The sequence below is a fragment of the Maylandia zebra genome, linkage group LG2 (assembly GCF_041146795.1).
Source record: "Maylandia zebra isolate NMK-2024a linkage group LG2, Mzebra_GT3a, whole genome shotgun sequence".
Taxonomy (NCBI): Eukaryota; Metazoa; Chordata; class Actinopteri; order Cichliformes; family Cichlidae; genus Maylandia; species Maylandia zebra.
Window position 1 is genome coordinate 2,432,779 of NC_135168.1, and position 19,429 is coordinate 2,452,207.

General features: G+C 44.1%; 1 protein-coding gene and 2 long non-coding RNA genes across 3 annotated transcripts in view; 2 read left to right on the top strand and 1 right to left on the bottom strand.

The window, feature by feature from the left end:
- The first annotated feature begins 448 nt into the window (after positions 1-448).
- Positions 449-14,609, top strand: LOC143413448 (uncharacterized). The gene is made up of 3 exons (XR_013094049.1): positions 449-1,624; positions 9,955-10,051; positions 14,397-14,609. It is a non-coding gene; the product is annotated as an uncharacterized LOC143413448 (long non-coding RNA).
- LOC143413447 (uncharacterized) lies at positions 3,179-5,558 on the bottom strand. Its single transcript, XR_013094047.1, has 3 exons — positions 5,286-5,558; positions 4,810-4,867; positions 3,179-3,918 (listed from the first exon to the last, which is right to left on the bottom strand). It is a non-coding gene; the product is annotated as an uncharacterized LOC143413447 (long non-coding RNA).
- Positions 14,610-16,492: 1,883 nt separating the features above from the next.
- Positions 16,493-19,429, top strand: part of LOC143420304 (NACHT, LRR and PYD domains-containing protein 12-like) — a 79,069-nt gene continuing 76,132 nt past the window's right edge. Inside the window, exon 1 of the mRNA XM_076888165.1 lies at positions 16,493-16,540. The gene's annotated coding sequence lies outside the window, so the exon portion shown is untranslated. The remainder of the gene's footprint in view (positions 16,541-19,429) is intronic.

Sequence of the window (19,429 nt, forward strand, 5' to 3'; positions counted from 1 at the left end):
GCCAACTAAGGGAGGATTCAAGGTCAGCTAATCCAGCCCAACTGTAAGACTCCTCTTAAAAACACAGAAACCAACCTGAAAGCTGAAAACTGTGAAAAAACTGAAGCTGGCTGCAGTGGCTAACAGAACAGCTGACGTGCAGTTAAACATAGGCTCCAAAAGGTTTATTATGACATTTAACAGATGGTGTGTTGATGGACTAATGGATGGATGGTTTTTTTCCATAGATTGGAATTAGCATTTCCATTTCTTTAAAGTGAACAACACAACCATTTTAGCTGAGGAAATATCTGATTACATTCTATGATAATCAGTTAAAAGGTTAAGTAGAGTCGTCTTAATTCACAGGAAGTGTCCAACAGATTGACAGGTGACAGGACATGATGTACATATAATGGAGCAGGGAAGATGGAAACAGTTAGAACATGTGATTTATTCTTTTAATGGATCATCAAACAGTTTTTAAGACAGCCTGAGTAATATAAATTACAAGAGAAGTAATTGAAGCATTAAGTAATAAATGCACAAACAAGCTTTTCAGTATCACTCTGAGGCAGGATGTTTCTAATTTTAGAGAGATTACACAAATGTAAGAAAGCTGTCCTACGTATTTGTTTAATGTTGGTATTTGGTATTCTCTCACCCCCTTTTGTTCATGTCCAATCATCTTTGCTTTCACTGAGAAGAATGAGGATCTGCTGCACACTAAAGAAACTGTTTCCCTGTCATAAAAATGTGCACAAGTAATTTGTCAGTCAGTTTTAATCAGGGTCCGGGCTCCTTGTGTCTGTGGTGTTTAAAGAGTCGTAATTCCATCGCTGATCTCTCTTCCGTTCCAACGCAGCTGTAAGTTGTGTAGCTGTAGTGGTGTGTCCTGCTGTAAATCACGTGATCAAATCACATGATTACCCTCTGCTGTGGAAAACGTGGTGTAGATGTTAGCACCGGTCATCTGGATGCACACTTTCTCACAGTGACCTTGTATTGTAAGCAATACAAGGTCAGCAATAACACACAGTTGGTAAGCACACACATAAAGTGGCAACTAAAAAAATCTTTATTTATACAGCGCCAAATCACAACAACAGTCACCTTAAGGCGCTTTATATTGTAAGATAGATCTTGTTTATGATGCATTATACTGCTGAGTTATAAGAAATACTGTTTTTGGAGAGTCAGGACTTTGCTTTTTCTGATAGTAGAGGAGACAGAGAGCACATCACCCCCACCGTTGTTGAAGGCAGACAAAATAGGGAGCAAAGGCCATAAGTCAGGCTCGCTAAGAACGTTTAGGCTTTTACGACTAGGTGGGGCCACTAGAGGCTAGAAGAGCTTGAGTAACCCTCCACCAGTTTGATGTTTGCTGTGTCCCTCTGCATGCACGTCTCCCCATCCGGATGGTTTATGTTCATAAAGTGTTGAATTGTATGGAATAAAGGATTGTTGATTGAGCATTTATACACCGAGTAGTGTCCTTCCTTCAGCCCAAAGATCGAAAGAATTGGGAGGATTTAACAATTTGGTGCTGTGTGACCCGGATCTTTGATGTGCTGAGGAAGGCAGATTTGGCCTGTGGTGAGATCGTGAGGCCAGGCGAGCAGAGGACCGGTCCAAATATAAAAAGGTAAGCACAGCCTGTTGTATTATAAATACCAAATGTGCATATTGGGCTTTCCAAATTAATCTGTTCGCTGAGTTACACGCATTTTCACATTAAATTTGTCGGTGTCTGGTTTTCGGCACGAGATACTAACATCATGAGTTGAGGCTGAATTCCAGTGTCATAGGAACTGGCTCTAGCAAGATACTAAAAACATTCTATGTTGAGACTAGAGTTGCAGCCCACGTTACCCTCCACATTTAACGTTGTGTATGACTGGCTTCTGTTGCAAGAAACGGGGAGAATTTCTAAGACGCGGCCAAAGTTCAGCATATGAAATAGAGTCTGGCTTGTGGTGCGCTTGCAGTTCAAAGGTGAGCTCAGAGGTTTCTGCGTGTTTTTGCGTGTGAGACGCGCTCTCTGTGTGTTTCATTGTGTGAAATATGAACATGGTGACAGTGACGGTTAATGTGAGAATTGGAGGGCACTAGTGCGAAGAAAATATTTTATGATCTAAGGTTGACGCCTAGTGGACCTGTGGAAATTAATTTTGCCCTGGGGTTGGCTCCCCCACCGTACATTGGACGCGGCGTATGGACCAGAGGTGTCTGGAGGTCCACGTTTATCACCTAAGAGCCCTCAAACGATAACAGAATAACACTGAAACCGCTGTGTCACAGATTCATTTTATTAACAGCTTCCCCACAGTGAGTTGCATCAGCATTCACTCACAGCACATTTCAGAAGGATTCAGATTAATACAGTGATCTTACATCCAGAATGATCCTGACAGAGTGCCACTGTGAATTATCTTTCATCAGGTCAATTTTAAAGTTCAGTATTTCAAAGCAGGATTTATGAAGAATCATATTGGAATTAGGACTGTAACAATATGTACTTACAAATGGTAAATGGCCTGTATTTGTATAGCGCTTTAATAGTCCCTAAGGACCCCAAAGCGCTTTACATATCCAGTCATCCACCCATTGGTGATGGCAGCTACATTGTAGCCACAGCCACCCTGGGGCGCACTGACAGAGGCGAGGCTGCTGGACACTGGCGCCACCGGGCCCTCTGACCACCACCAGTAGGCAACGGGTGAAGTGTCTCGCCCAAGGACACAACGACCGAGACTGTCCGAGCCGGGGCTCGAACCGGCAACCTTCCGATTACAAGGCGACCTCCCAACTCTTGAGCCACGATCGCCCTCGTTATTTACTCGGGCAAAGTGTGAAAGTGTTACAGCTGCAGAGAGCTATAGCTAATAATATACGATGTAACCATGGAGACAGAGTCAGTCACGTGAGCTAGCGGTGCATGTTTACTACAGTGAATAGTGATAAGGTGATTGCGTGCACAGCGTCCACACGCTGCACAGGGTAAAAACATTACTTCAATATTGTTTTATATTTATATATACTTGCTGTTAACCATCACCTCAGGTTCACCTTTAGTTTCAGCCTACAAATGCACACTGTCTAAATATGAACACATTAAAAATACAAAATTGTTTACATTCATGTCTCAGAAATAAGCACAGCTGTTCATGGTTGTCATTATAGTTTTATTTGTAAGAAAATTATGAACTTCGTAGTGTTTATCTAATCAAAGAACATTTGACAAGTCTGAGTCATTCCTTTGCCCTATGAGAGCTGGAATAAATATATATCCTGACAATTACAGATCAGCAAATGTCAGTTGAAACAGTAGAGACAGGTAGAAATGATTAATCTTTGCTTAGTCAGACACGTCCTGTGTTCAGTCCATCATATTAAAAAACAAACAATAGCACGCTCCGTGTGATTTTGCTTCCATTTTCCAAATCATTAAAAGCAGAACATCTGAGCTGAAACCAGTCAGCTGAAACCATTAAGACAGGAACAATCATTCAATGCAGTGTCTCAGGTGGCTTAGCCTGTTACAACTGTTGATACAAGCTAAATACGGTTAACACACAGTGTCAGGGAGCTCCAGTGTGGGAACTAGTGGCTTTAGGTGTTAGGTTTTGTATTGTTGATTGTCATTTATGCTTAGAAATATTTACTCATATATGCTTAGAAGTATATAATCATTTGTAGATTGAAAGAATGTCTCATCCTAGGAGGTCTGTAACAACTCTGTGTAGCATGAAGAGGGGAGTGCGTTCACTCCTCTACAGAGTGTTCTGGCATAGATCACACCTAGGAGAGGTCGTATCTTCTCTTGTTGATATATGGCATAGCAAACACACGTATATATCTCTTTAAGTATAAGAGCCTTTTGTTCAGATGGAGCCGCTCCTGGCACCAGCTTTGGGGAGGGTCTTCACAGGGTCACATCTTGACCACACACACACACACACACACACACACACACACACACACACACACACACACACACACACACACACACACACAAATTATTGTCTTCAACGTTCCAGCGAATAGGTTCAAGCTACAAACCTATCATTAGGTTTGTAGTCATTTAACTTTCATCCATTCATTCATTTAATTCAGGAGGAGGAAATGTGAGGTTGGTGCAGGCTGGTTACATTTGGTCCCATGCTGTCTTTAACTAAATGACTTGGTTCACTTTATGGCTGGGCTGTATGTGGGGTTATATCATGTTATTTGGGCAGGAGTACCTGTCCTCTGTTAGACTTAGAAAGTTTCTCCATAAGTAGAGTTTCTAACTCTTCTAGCACATCTGTGGCTGACAGCTTTTTGGTGGCTCTTTTTACCCCACACTGGTTGTGAGTGTGTAAATAGCCCCACTAGTTCTTTTGGGTTGCAGTTAACTTGGGAGGAAGAGGTAGGTCTGCCATGACTAGATGTATAACAATTATCTGGGATACATAAATTTCATAATGCATGCATGTATCTCTATAAACCTGCCTGAGGGCTGCCATTTTTACATTCAGTTATTTCTTTGTTGAATCTAAATAATGAATGTGTTACAGTTAAACTGACACTGGTCAGTGTAAATGGCTTATTGGGAAACAGAAACCTTTAAATTAAACCTGATATCGAGTGTCAAACCATATCAAAGCTGTAAAAGCTGTTTACAGTCAGAATTTATAAAACTATGATTGTAAATAAATTCAAACAAGTGAGCTTTTCTCTTTGTGCTGAATATCAACACTGTGATTTCTTAGACTGTAAGCTTTACTTTAGCACAACCACTTGTAGAAGCCGTCACTCCAAATGTCTTTGATAACAAGAAAAAAATACCTTTTCAGTCCATGGCCTGAAGTTCTTCTCTGACATCTTCTGCCATCAGCTTTGTCTGCTGGTTTGAAGACAATAAACCACAAAAAGATGATTTAGTCACTTTGTCTGCATCATGCAGCTCGTATGTGTCGTGTAACGACGTTGAATAGCCGTCGTTATCCCTCTGCTGTGTCAGTAGGATTGTACTGTACAGCATCTCATTGATATGTGAGGAATGCTAATGTAAACAGACTTACATCATTAAAATATAAAGGACAGGAGATATTTAGATATTTTTATATTTATATTACATTTTATAGCTGACGGATATTACTAAATAGATAGAATTTACTAAATAGCTGGATGAACATGAAAAATATGTCTATAATAACAAATGACCATGAGAGCCAGTAGAATTAATTCAGCTGGATACTCAAAAGACGTCCTTAAATGCTCTTTAAGTGGCAGAACAGATGAACAAACAGTTAATTGCTTACTTGAGATGAAATCTGCTCAGCTACTTTGAAAACAGCTTCTAACTGGTTCCTCCTTTAACAGGATGACGGCTCAGGGGTAAGGCCATCATGCAGTCCAGCAACCTTTATGGTTCTGCTTTGATTCACCAGGAACTATTAGGGAAACCTTCCAGCGCCTCCTGTGAAAGACACAGGCATAAACACACAAACATTTATTAACATGTTCCACAGTCTTCCAGTTTGATTTTCTCATCCTGTGGACAACAACGTACATGGATGCAGGTTTATTGTTGACTTTTGTAAGGTTTATTTACTGAACATATCCAGCTGCAGCTCCACTGTGGTCCTGAACTGGATAAGCACTTAAGAAAATGTGTCAATAAATGGACAAACATCAACTTACTATATTTATCCAAACAGACGGGACCAATAATGCTTCACTGAGTCAGAGACTTTAACGTCTCTTCTATGTAAGAATGTCTCGTGCTGATATACCTGCAAACTTGACAACAAAGGTTTTTCAGACTACATGTAGCTGTCCTCTATGTCAGCTAACACATTTACATTCATGTCACACTTATTTCTGCTTTCCCATTTTATAATTATTACTTACATTTTGATTAGATACCTTGAGTTTGTAAATGATCAGATTACATAATTGGAATACAATGCATCCAATTCAGGATTAAGCCTATCCCAGCTGATACAGGACAAAGACAGGACAGGCTGCCAGTTTATCGCAGGGCTAACACGATACGTGTGACAGAAAATCCACTTAAATGTCTGATATTTCTAATTATTAATCATAATTATGACTATTATTTAAAAATATTATCTAAAGGTTTCTTTATGAATATATTTAGATTTTATTTTACAACCCCTAGAATATAAATCTGAGCTGTTTCAGATTCTGAGCTCTGACCTCAGTGACCAGGCTGTGTCCTCACTGCAGCTCCCTCTTGGAAGTACTTCTGCTTCTTGTGTTGACCGCCTGCCCTTAATATCACATACTGTACCTGAGGAACAAAAAAGGACAAACACTTGCTCTCATTTAAGAAGTACATTCATACAGAGGTAATATATGGAAACAAACTACTTCACCCCTTGGGAGGAATCAGTTCCTGTGAAACATTTCTGTAAATCGGAGAGCGGGGAGTGGTTTAGCGGGTCCACGGAAGGAGTGGCGGCCTTTAAGCAGGACATGTGAAATTCTTCTCCCCACCCCAGGATACTCTCCTTCTTCCAGTGTTGGGAAGGTTACTTTTAAAATGTATTCCATTACAGATTACAGAATACATGCCCTAAAATGTATTCTGTAACGTATTCCGTTACGTTACTCAATGAGAGTAACGTATTCTGAATACTTTGGATTACTTAATATATTATCATGCTTTTTACAACTACATGAATGTACTATTGCTGTGTGATTTATTACTATTACTGAAGGTACGCGACTCCGAACCGTAGTAAAGGGACCTCTGACTAATACGGCGGGGTCCCTGTCGGCTCGTAGCCGAAAAATATCTTTACTTTGTTGTGTGGGTCAACTTTTCTTGCGAGAGACAGAGAGAGGCGTTGAAAGGCTGCTCCAACGGAACTTATTGTTTTCGGAGGAAAACAGGAACACGGTGTACAGTCGAGTCTTAATAGCTTACTTACAGCTGGGCTCGTCAGGCAGTCTTCTTGGCTGCAGTGGTTATTATTATATTTACATGCTTCCAGCTCCCGTTTTTCCTCGATGACAACTCGTACCTTTCCACTCCCCTTTTTCTCCCTCCTCGCTCACAGACCCATAACGTGTATGGCAGTGCATTCTCCCTGCAGCACGGACTACACTGCCCATGATGCAACATTCTTTAGAGCTATGCTTGTAGCATTCTGCCTGTTAGCTTAGCACAACAACAACAACAACAACAACGAAAAGGCCTCTCTCACCCAGGAAACACACAGTCGCAGAGAGAGAGAGAGCGTCGCCCTGTAACCATGGCAACCTTAGCGCTGCTGCCTGGAACAACAGAACGTAGCTGTCAAACAAAACCCAAACAGTCCTGACCCGCGACAATATGAAACAGGAAAGTACCGCAGTGTAATCCATTTATTTCAACAAAGTAACTGTATTCTGAATACCACCTTTTTAAACGGTAACTGTAACGGAATACAGTTACTCATATTTTGTATTCTAAATACGTAACGGCGGTACATGTATTCCGTTACTCCCCAACACTGCCTTCTTCCAATCACAGGGTTATGTTGATGTAGCCAGGGATAACCCAAGACTAGCGGCGTGAGAGGAGCTTTAAACACATACAACTGTATGGTTTCAGAATGGTTACCAGAGAGAGTCAGGGAAACAGGTTCAGTGATATGAGTGATGTCTGGGAGACGCTGACCACTGAGCGCTGTAACTTGAAGTGAATGCGGCAGAGGCTCCATGCTCAACTTTAACTTAAGCGAGGCGTCAATAAACTTCTGTTCTGCCCAGTCAGGAAACACAGTCCAATCCCTCCAGTGGTTCACAGACTGGATCTGATGTTACTGTGCACGCTGTTTTTACCTTCAGACCAGAACCTGCCAACAGAAAAAGAATCAACATGTTTCATGTGTTTGTCAGTGTTTCATTTATGATTTCTGACTGAAAACAGATTGGCTCATTATGAGCTGATCTTTAGGAAATATGAAACATGATTATCTTTCATTAGTTATTAGCTTCACAATCAAAATCTGCTTTTCAGCCCTCAAACATTTCCAGTTGCTGTTAAAACGAGCAGGAATTTCTCCCACATCCTTTCCAAACATCCTGGTTTCAGTTTGGATGCTGACATCATTTGACCTTGGAAACAAAAAAGACTGTTTCCTTGGGTGAAAACACCCAAGGAAACAGTCTTCATGGAAGAAGACTGATCTTTGTGACGCATCAACAGTAACAAGATGTTATTTAACAGAGCTGTAAAAAGACTAACTGACTGTGTTTGACTTCAATTACACTTTAATCCTGATTATACATTAGATTTAGTTTATGTAGAGTAAATTCAAATGCCTCGCCCCTATTAGTTCCATCTATGACACTGTCAGCAGATGAATGTTTAACTTCCTCAAATATTGTGTGTCTGCATATTAACCAGGTTATTAAAACTTTATTCTACTTTCTTCCTTCTGTGTTTTTTTCATGAATATATCTGAGCTGTCCCTAACTAAAAGCATGACCAGTATGGATCAGACTTCTTCTAGCCCTGTGCTGACCAAGAGCGTCTCAGACTTGATCTTCTGGACCGTGTTAAAGTAGTTCAGATCTTTAAACCTGACATTTCCACACCTCCTGCTCCGAAAGGACAGTCTTTTTACAGAATAATGAACTGGCTACTGAGCGCAGACCGACGGTGCAAAGACTCAGAGGACCTCTGGCTTTATCCAAGAAATAAACTCACAACCTTTGAACAGTTCATTTGTGTTTCATTTGCTAAAGATTAAACCCAAGTATCAGTGTTTGGTTCTGCACATTACGTCTGACACATTCTTTAGTCATGGAGGGAGAGGTACAAATGTGTTTAAGGCTGTGAGACTTTACTCTGACATTGCAATCAAGTACTCACTAAGAATACTTCATTACAACAAACAGAATTATAAAAGCCATGTATAGTGCCTAATTTACCTTTATGCACTATATACGTGTATTTAATACAAGATTAACTGGGATTCTTTTCTTCTCTTGGCTCTTGACGGAGGCAGTCGCACTTTCTCTTTCTCCCTCTCCCTTATCTTCCCTGCTTGGCTTCCCATGTCTTTTGTATAGTCTGGCTCATTCTCTAACCCTAAGAGAGTCTCCCAGACTTGTTCTCTAAAAACCTAAAGAAGAATTATGGATTTGATCAACTGGTCCCTTAACGGAATTGACACCCTCATGGGCTTGGGAGAGCCCGATTGTCCTGCGGAGACGTTTACTGCCGGATACTCGATGGTCGGTTGCTTCGTGTGTCTGGCGACACTCTCGATGGAGGACATTGAACAACATCTACCAATTTGTAACCATGATAACAGAGTTCTGGCTGATTGGAGTTGGCTCGGACCTGGCTTATCGAAGAACAAGAAGCAGCTACAGCTGTTCAAAATCCCACAAGGCTGGTCAACATGATAGACAATGGGCAGGGATGTGGGTACTCAGACTGTGTTTATTGAACGCAACACGGATAAGATCTTGGCTCTACTATATGGATAACATCTTTTTGAAGAACAACGGGAATTGAGAGACCTGGTGACCAGTGACGGACATTAGACTACTGTAAAATTGGAAGCAGTTTGTTTGTTCCCACTAACCAAAACAACTACCATCTTCATCTCATGTGCCACCCCCCACCCCTGCGGCAGCTGGATGCTCAAGGCAAAAGCTGACGGGAATAACAATTCTCCCTTAGATAATACGACTGTTTGTTATGACTCTCCCCCTCCTCATTCAAGGCCATCACAGTCCTGTACAAATGATAAACACCTTAATAATTTTGTTGAGAATTATCGCTGACAAAAAAAATGACTTTATTATTTAATGATACCTGAATCTGCTAAGAAAGAGAAATGGTGAAATGTAAAGTTTCTGATGGTTTCTGACCAACAGTGTGAAATCACATTCATTCAAAAACAAAGTGCTCTTAATGTGAAAATCTGCTTCCTCCACCCTCCCACCTGTGCTGCATTTCAGGTGGAGTCCCGCCTCCTTCCAGGAAGCAGCTCACCTGTGTGTCTGTGTTTAGTGTCCAGGTGTGGAGTGGAGCTTGTTGGTGGTGTGTGAAGAAACTGTAAGTTTGCTTTGTTTCCTCCTTTAACAGTTTGTCCTTTGGAACTTTAGGACCACAATGTGAAGTGAGACATTTTTATTTACGTAACATTAAACAAATCAGATATATGATCTGAATTTGAGTGTAATGAAACAAATTCCTGACATGTGATATTGTTTTATTTATTATATTATATTATATATATATATTATATATATATTATATTTATTTATATTGTTTTACAGCTGTATTACATAACAAGTTGTTACTGTTGATGCTTCACAAAGGTCAGCTGTGCTGCAAACTAAAGCTATACTGCGTGCAGGTACTAGTTTTTCTAGTTGGAACTTCCTTAAAGAATCCTTCCTTTGCTAAAAACACCAAACATCATATAAGGCAGCTTTGTTCCTCAAAAATATGAGCTTCTTGTGTTCTTCTTTGTGTTCTACTTTCTTGGGTTCCCAACACCTATCTTTATGGTCTCAGTCCTTCTGTATCTAATGTCTGTGTCATGATCCTGGGTCCTTTTGACCCAGCGTTTTGTGTTTTCTCTTCGCGATTTTGGTTCTGTTCTCTAATTGGTGTTTACCCTGTTCCCCCCCGTGTGTTCCTGTTTTATTGTGAAGGTCTGCGTCTTATGTGAGTGTTTTCAGTTTGCCTCCCTGGTCTCGTCATGTTAATCACTCCCAGCTGTGTCTCCCACCTGTGTGTAATCTCCCTGTGTTCTCTGAGTGTATTTAAGTTGTATTTTCTGTCTTGGTAATCGCTGGTTCGTCTGTGTTGTTTCCCCTCGGTCTCCCCGTATGTATTTCTCCGGACCTCCCTGCATCCTCATTCTGGTTTGTCTTATTAGTTTACCCAGTTTAGGTTTCCGGTTTCATGTTTTGTCGCCACCGCTGTTTGTACTCACACCCCTGTAAATAAACACTCATCTGCACCAGAGCTGCCGCATTTTGGGTCCTATTTCATATTCCACACGGCTTGCCCCGGCAAACCGTGACAGTACGAACCAGCCACCATGGACCCAGCGGCAGTGAATCCGTCCGAGGAGCTCCAGGACGACATTGCGTACAATGTGGAGATTCTCCTCGGGCTATGGCTGGAGAACCCTCCAGAGGAGCTTCGTCGTGCCGTGGAAAGTCGGCTACAACGGCTCTTTTCTGGCCTGCCATGGCTTCTGCAGTCGCTTCCTCCGACCATGCAGGCTTTTCTCCGGCTCACACCGCACCTTCTCTCAGCCACTCCTGCCTCGCTGCCCGACTCGCCGGATGTGATCTTGCCCGGCCCGTCGGAGCCGTCTGCGGGGAGGAAACGGCGATCGCGCCGCAAGCGCGCCACCCCACAGCCGGACGTTCGGGCTTCTAAATCGCCGGCTGTGGTGAGTGAGGTTTTTTTTCCATTTTCGGACTGCATGACTGTTCATTCAGGGGCTGCGTTTTGTGTGGCGGATGTCAACGCGAGCTGCTTATCGCCTGTGCAGCTACCGGCAGCTAAGTTAGCTCCCCCACAGCCACTCTCAGCTTGGTTAGCTCCCCCGCAGCCACTCTCAGCTCGGTTAGCTCCCCCGCAGCCACTCTCAGCTCAGTCTCCTGTGCCTCCTTCAGCTCAGTCTCCTGTGCCTCCTTCAGTTCAGTCTCCTGTGCCTCCTTCAGTTCAGTCTCCTGTGCCTCCTTCAGTTCAGTCTCCTGTGCCTCCTTCAGTTCAGTCTCCTGTGCCTCCTTCAGTTCAGTCTCCTGTGCCTCCTTCAGTTCAGTCTCCTGTGCCTCCTTCAGTTCAGTCTCCAGTGTCCCCTTCAGTTCACTCTCCAGTGTCCCCTTCAGTTCAGTCTCCAGTGTCCCCTTCAGTTCAGTCTCCAGTGTCCCCTTCAGTTCAGTCTCCAGTGCCACCCTCAGTTCAGTCTCCAGTGCCACCCTCAGTTCAGTCTCCAGTGCCACCCTCAGTTCAGTCTCCAGTGCCACCCTCAGTTCAGTCTCCAGTGCCGCCTGTAGCGCAGGCCCCAGTAGCTCCAGTGCCGCCTGTAGCGCAGGCCCCAGTAGCTCCAGTGCCCCCGCTACCCGTAGCTCTGGCTCCAGTAGCTCCAGTGCCCCCGCTACCCGTAGCTCTGGCGCCAGTATCACCGGTTTCACTCATTCACTCCATGCAGGGAGAAAGTCTAATTTCACCTCAAGGTGCTTTTCATGGTTCAGCCGCCATTGGCACAGTTTGCCGCTCCAGGGCTTCCCCAGAGGCTAGGTCTCAGTCCCCGGCTGATTCTGGACCCCTGAAGTTTATGCAGCCACCTGAGAACTGCACCATGTCAGCGTTGCCTGGGCAGAGCCAGTGCTCAGTGCATTGCCAGTTGCCTTCGTGTTTGCCAGAGGACTCCATGACTGCTGGCTTAGTGGTGACTTCTGCTGGAGGGTCCGTAGGACCGCTCCGGCCTTCGTCTCCTGTCTCCGCTGGAGGGTCCGAGGGGCCCGTTCAGCCCGTCCAGCCGCCTGCTGTAGCTCCATCATCATCCTCGCCTGCTGCAGCTCCAGGGCCTTCAGCCTCGCCTGGCCCGGCCTCCGTGCCTTCAGCCTCGCCTGGCCCGGCCTCCGTGCCTTCAGCCTCGCCTGGCCCGGCCTCTGCCTGTGCTTCGCCTGGTCCGGCCTCTGCCTGTGCTTCGCCTGGTCCGGATCGCCATCGCCTGAGTCGCCGCCGTTGCCTTCCGCGCGGTCGGCCCCCTGAACTGCTCCGTCGTCTCCCTCGTCGCCGCCGTTGCCTTCCGCACGGCCGGCCCCCGGACCGCCATCGCCTGAGTGGCCGCCGTTGCCTTCCGCACGGCCGGCCCCCGGACCGCCATCGCCTGAGTGGCCGCCGTTGCCATCCGCACGGTCGGCCCCCTGAACTGTTTGGACTCCTGTGCTGTCGGCCCCCTGAACTCTTCTGTTTTGGACTCTGTTTTTTCCTGTGTTCTGGTGTGCTTCGTTTCTTTTGGTTTTGGACTCGTTTTTTGTTTTTGTCTTTTGGCCTTCTGGTGCTCCGGTTTTGTTTTGCTTCGAGCCCTCCTTCCTGGGCCCCCGCCGCCCGCCCTGGTCGGGTTGTTTTCTGTTTTTTCTGGCTGTTTTGTTTCTTGTTGGGCTGTCTGGGGCCAGCCTTTGAGGGTGGGGGGGGGGGGGGTACTGTCATGATCCTGGGTCCTTTTGACCCAGCGTTTTGTGTTTTCTCTTCGCGATTTTGGTTCTGTTCTCTAATTGGTGTTTACCCTGTTCCCCCCCGTGTGTTCCTGTTTTATTGTGAAGGTCTGCGTCTTATGTGAGTGTTTTCAGTTTGCCTCCCTGGTCTCGTCATGTTAATCACTCCCAGCTGTGTCTCCCACCTGTGTGTAATCTCCCTGTGTTCTCTGAGTGTATTTAAGTTGTATTTTCTGTCTTGGTAATCGCTGGTTCGTCTGTGTTGTTTCCCCTCGGTCTCCCCGTATGTATTTCTCCGGACCTCCCTGCATCCTCATTCTGGTTTGTCTTATTAGTTTACCCAGTTTAGGTTTCCGGTTTCATGTTTTGTCGCCACCGCTGTTTGTACTCACACCCCTGTAAATAAACACTCATCTGCACCAGAGCTGCCGCATTTTGGGTCCTATTTCATATTCCACACGGCTTGCCCCGGCAAACCGTGACCGTCTGCATGTGATTCCTCATTTTCCAACACAGTTTTGCTTTGCTGTGCTTAAATCCTAGAAACATGAGGCTCAGCTCCGAGATCCATAAACAGATCACATCTGTTAGTTTTTATCTGAAAGCTTAAATCCGATTTAACACAAGTTAGATCTTGAAGTGTGTTCTCTGTCAGAGAAAACAGAGCTGCTGAACATGTTTTCATATTAGCATCTGTAGGATTTGTGGAAAAAGCACTGATTCAGTCCACCAACATAGTTCAGTTTTTAACTTATCTGAAATATGTTTGAGTCATAAATCGAGTTTAGAGAATGAGCTGCTGATCAAGCAAGCAGTGTGCCTTTAATTCTCGAAGTACGCGTAACTGAGCATTATGGTGCAGAATACAATGTGAAAGAAATAGATTAATAATTTCTTTATCCCATCAATGAAACATAAATTTTCCCATTGATTCCCAGATTGGACTTGGAACAAATTTTGCTAATATTCCAGCTGCACATGAGACCTAACAAACCAACAGTGTTGGGGAGTAACGGAATACATGTGCCGCCGTTACGTATTTAAAATACAAAATATGAGTAACTGTATTCCGTTACAGTTACCGTTTAAAAAGGTGGTATTCAGAATACAGTTACTTTGTTGAAATAAATGGATTACACTGCGGTACTTTCCGGTTTCATTTTGTCAGGACTGTTTGGGTTTTGTTTGACAGCTATGTTCTGTTGTTCCAGGCGGCAGCGTTACGGTTGCCATGGTTACAGGGCGACGCTTCAATCAAGTCAGCTGTGGGCACGCACTGCAAACATTTAGGATCTTAGCACAGCTGGGAATCGGCGCCATGCATGACCTGCAACTTTGGTTTATTGATTAAAATGTTACCCAAATCAGTTCAGTTGTTTTATACAGTGCCAAATCACAACAACAGTCATGTCAAGATGCTTTAAACTGTAAGTAAGTTACTACAATAATACATACAGAGAAAAACCCAACAATCAAATGATCCCACTATAAGCTAGCACTTTGGCGACAATGGGAAGGAAAAACTCCCTTTTCACAGGAAGAACCCTCTGGCAGAAACCTTTGCCGCTTGTGCAGCTCTCTGGTATAATTTTACACTTGGGGCTATTGTCACTTGTAATGATATTTTTACTTTTTTGTGTCTTGATTTTGTTTCTGCTGCTAGAATTTACAACAGGGGCACGTAGTTGGACATTAAAGACTCAATGGACAGCTACTTTGAGAGCTGGGACAGTTACAGGAAAACTTCTCCATTTGTGTGTTCCTCACCTGAGTGAACGCTACTGTAAATACCGGTGGGAATAAATCCAAAGAAAAGGAAAAGAGGAACCAGGGCTGGTGTCCAGATGAGACTGACAAGGTACCGAAGGTTAGCTTCTTGGTTGTGTGGAGACTCCCAGTGCCCGCTTTGCATCACCAGGAGGGCCGGCTGCAAACAGCCCGCAAGGAATCCTGAGTCACAGTTAAAGCATCAACAGTGTCTTTTTACCTCCTGCAGCCCTCTATCTGTTGAGCTCCAGAGGAGCCACATTTGGCTCAATGCTTACATATATGTGTAAAAAGCAAATGTAGGAGCTGTGATAACTGTGTCTGATAGAATGAAGAGTAGACTGATATATGAAATATTCCTTTATTGGGTGAGAAAATCAGACCATGTCATAACTGCTGTAAGTCACACAGAATAGACATCAGAGCCTTAAACAGGCTGACGTCTGCTAAATGGGTCAAACTGGGCAGAAAGCCTACAAACACATAACATCCTTATAGAATATGATGTAACACTATAGATCAACTTAGCTCAGAATATATAAAGCATATAAACAGTTACAGCAATATGATGCAACAAACACAGCAGCTGCTGATCCAAAATACTCAAAGCTTCATAGAACTGAAACCAACATTTATTTTAGTTCCATTCTGCTGCTGATACAGACTTTAGGTTTCTGAACATTAAACTTGTTGCTGCCTTTCATAGTGTGTAGCTTGAAGGCCCTGAGTACTCTGAGTACTTTCTCCCACACTGGAAACACTGGGATGATAACATTATTTGAACATTACCTAATAAGACTGATTCAGCACAGACAGTTATGTTAAACTTTCCTAGCAGTCCTTCACAAACAGGGAACAGTCTGTCTATTCTCTCCATCTGTCAGCTGCTGCTGGCTCTTCCTCCTCCTCTTCCTCACACACTGCTGAGTTTGTCCTGGTGGATCATCAGGGCTGCAAAGCCTCACAGATGATGTGCAGCAGTGGGTCCCTCAGTCTGTCCTCACAGAGCACCTTTATTACACAATCAGAGAGAAAGACAAAGAGAGAGAGTGCAGGACAGACAGACATTCATTCATTCAAACCAAATAGCGCATCTATGAACCTATATCATTTGAGAACGGGACTAAAAGGTGACATGAAATGACGTGCAACAACCCACTCACCCAACTTCTCAGTTGAGAATGCCAGCATCAGGTAAATAACATGTGACCACAACCCCATGCAATCACCTGAGGTGCAGGGAAATCTAAACACCTGCGGCACCATAACAAATAAAACATAAATATTCACTTTGGCTCTTCCACTCAGTCTGCACTTTCATTCATGATTTCAACAGGTTGAAATAAGCTTTGAAGAAACATCCTTTTAGTGCTGAAATATTCAAACACTGCAGGAAGAAGAACAACAAACTGATGATGGATGTTTGTGCTTCAAACAGGAAAACCAGCAGGAATTTCCGATGTTTACGTGAACGCAGCACAGTGTTTCCATGCTCCCGAGTGTCCTCAAACGCCGCATTAGGCTCAAAGTTTACTTCCACTTCCTTAACTTCGTGGAGTGGAGCTTGTTGTTGGTGTGTGAAGAAACTGTAAGTTTTCTTTGTTTCCTCTTTTAACAGTTTGTCTTTAGGGACTTTAATGTTTGTTCAGCTCGTGTTTGATTTCTTCACGCAACAAACTGTGTGTGTTTGTATTAAAGTCAGTGTGTAATGTTTTCCTGGCTAGCATCAGCTGTGTTCAGCTTAGTTCCAGCACAAACAGCACAAATCTGCTGCTCCATAGTTGACAGTAACGGACTCACAGCTGGACCAACGATGCCGAGTGTGTACTTTTTTAGTTCCCTCAAGTCGTGTCGAAATTCATGGGCTGCATCCTCCTGAGGTTGCTATCTAAATTATAACAGGACACTGGAGTAATTCTCGACCATCTCACACTTCTGTTTAACATTTATTCAGCTGTGTGAAAAATCAGAATCAGAATACTTTATTAATCCCGAAGGAAATTAGGGTTACAGCAGGCAGCACGCTAATGGCGCATGGGCACTTACAAAGCAACCTTCTGACCAACTTTACACAAACATCACATTGGGGAGACACGTCAGAAAGGTCGGCTGATAGGAAAAAACAACAAAAATACATAACATGAGGTGAGAGGAGGAGAAAAAAACTCCACTCAGACTGAGCTCCTAGTGGGAGAACAGTTTGATAACAGAAAAAACACCTCAGCACAAAAAGCACATGACTATCAATACACCATAGAAACACAAGACAAGCAACAGGGGCGGGTAAAGGGTAAGAGAGAGCCGGTGTAGACAGCGCATCCAGTCCTGCAGCATGTCTGCGCTGGTCCAGTCGACCGCCATCTTCCCCGGGAGGGGACAAGCATCGAAGGCCTTTGGAAAGGGAGGGGAGATCAGTGTGTGCATATCAGTGTATGTGTGTGTGTCCAGAGTTCAGCTGAGACAGTGTCCTTCGCCCTGCCAGGCTAAGTAAACAGTCTTCCAGCCAACCCAGGTGGCCTTGCATGGAATGGGGGGAACAGACTCAACACTCAAGGCTGGAGTTGTTGTTCAGCTCCAGCCTTGAGGCACGCAGCTGGCGCCGAGGTATCCGCATTCTGATGTTGACGTTGTTGATTTCTCTTTTATGCGAGCAGCTCAGGAGAATTTCAAAGCTGTTCTTTAACACTCCGACACTGGTCTCTCAATCTCCCGTTGGAGAACCGCGAGCCTCCCCATGATGGTATCAAACTTCTGTTCCATGGTGTTGTCATTCTTGTGATTCTGAGACCCCACAACTGCAGTGAGCTGTTCTGCGATGTGATCCAACTTTCGCTCAAAGGTGTCATTTTGAGCAGGCCTCTCCTTGATGTATCCCAATATACGTTCAGAGGTGTTATTTTGAGTCTTCATGGCAGCTGTAAGCGTCTCCAAGGTCTTAACCATGCTGCTTTTGTTGTGAGAAGTCGCGCCTCGTCCCATCGTTTCAATCCCAGCGGGCAGCCTTGGGGGGGGTTTGAACAGCCGGTTCTGGTCTCTTATTTCTCCGATAAGCCAGGGCCAAGCCAGCTCCGATCAGCAAGAACCCTGTTATCACGGTTCCAAATAGGTAGATATCGTCAGCGTCCTCGATCGACAGTCCCGCCAGGCACATGATCCTCCATTTCTGCCACCCGTCCATCGTGTATCCGGCAGGGAAAGTCCCTCCAGGGCACTCGGGCTCTCCCGAGCCCCGACTTCTCGTTGAGAAAAGGGTGTCAATAGCATTCAGAGACCAGTTGATCAAATCCATAATTCTCTTTTAGGTTTTAGACACAGACTGTGAGAGACTGTTCCAGGGAAAGTAATGCACACGAAACAGGACAAGGACACAAGAGGCTAAGCAGGGAAGATAAGGGGAAGGAGGAGAGGAGAAAAGTGCGACCGCCTTCATCGAGAGCTGAAGAAAGACAAAGGAGGAACCCACCCGGGGGATTAATAACGTTTTATTTAATCTAATAATCTAATAACTTTAATCTCAGCCAAACCGATTTACTCACGAACAAATAAAACATGGAAAAAAGCCAAACAATAACTTTTTAGGTTGTCTAAGTGACTTATATATTACGTTTAACCTGAGTAGCGGAAGTCCGCGGTGATCTGAAAATGATGTGCCGGGAGTTGTGCCGTTCTCGGCGGCTCTAGTGACCCTCGAGCTCTCGGCTAGCTGTCGAACTAGTGGGTAACAGACGTCTCCGAAAACGTCGAAGCACTTTTGCAAATATGCGATATCTTGATAAACCGAGCAGATAACCTCGCATTACAGATTGCCGGGATCGGAAAAACTGTGGACTTTGCATGTGAGGAGATAAAAGATGTCAAATGCAGAGTGGGCACTTTGGAGCAAAAAATCTCCAAAGAGGAAGAGCGTATGGATTAAAACCCAGCAAAGAATCACAGATCTCGAGCGATACTCCAGACGGTGGAACCTCAGGCTGTTTGGTGTCAAAGAAGTGCAACAAGAGGATACATGGAGAGTTGCTGTTCAGATTTGTCAGGCCGTGTTGCCTGAATGTAAAAATCAACTTTATGACACCATTGACACCGTACATCGGGTCGGCTCTAAACGCCCAAACAACACCAGTCTCCGACCTATTAACATCCAGTTCATCTCCCGCAGAACTAGAGATGGCCTGTGGAAAGCAGCCAAGACATCTCCTTTCTTAAAGGAGAACCGGGACCTGAAGTTTGCTGAGGACCTATCCAGAGAAGACAGAGTGCCGGAGCAAGTTACAGATTAAACTCTCCAACTTTCATAGTCAACTCTTATCATCTTGGTTAAATACTCTTGCAACTTTTCTCTCCATGAATATCTCATTTGGAACAATCAGGATATTAAATTTAAGAACAAATTATTATATATTCAGAAATGGGTTGATAGAAATATTTTACTTGTGAGTCAGTTACTGAATGCTAATGGTCAATTATTTTCTTATAAGGA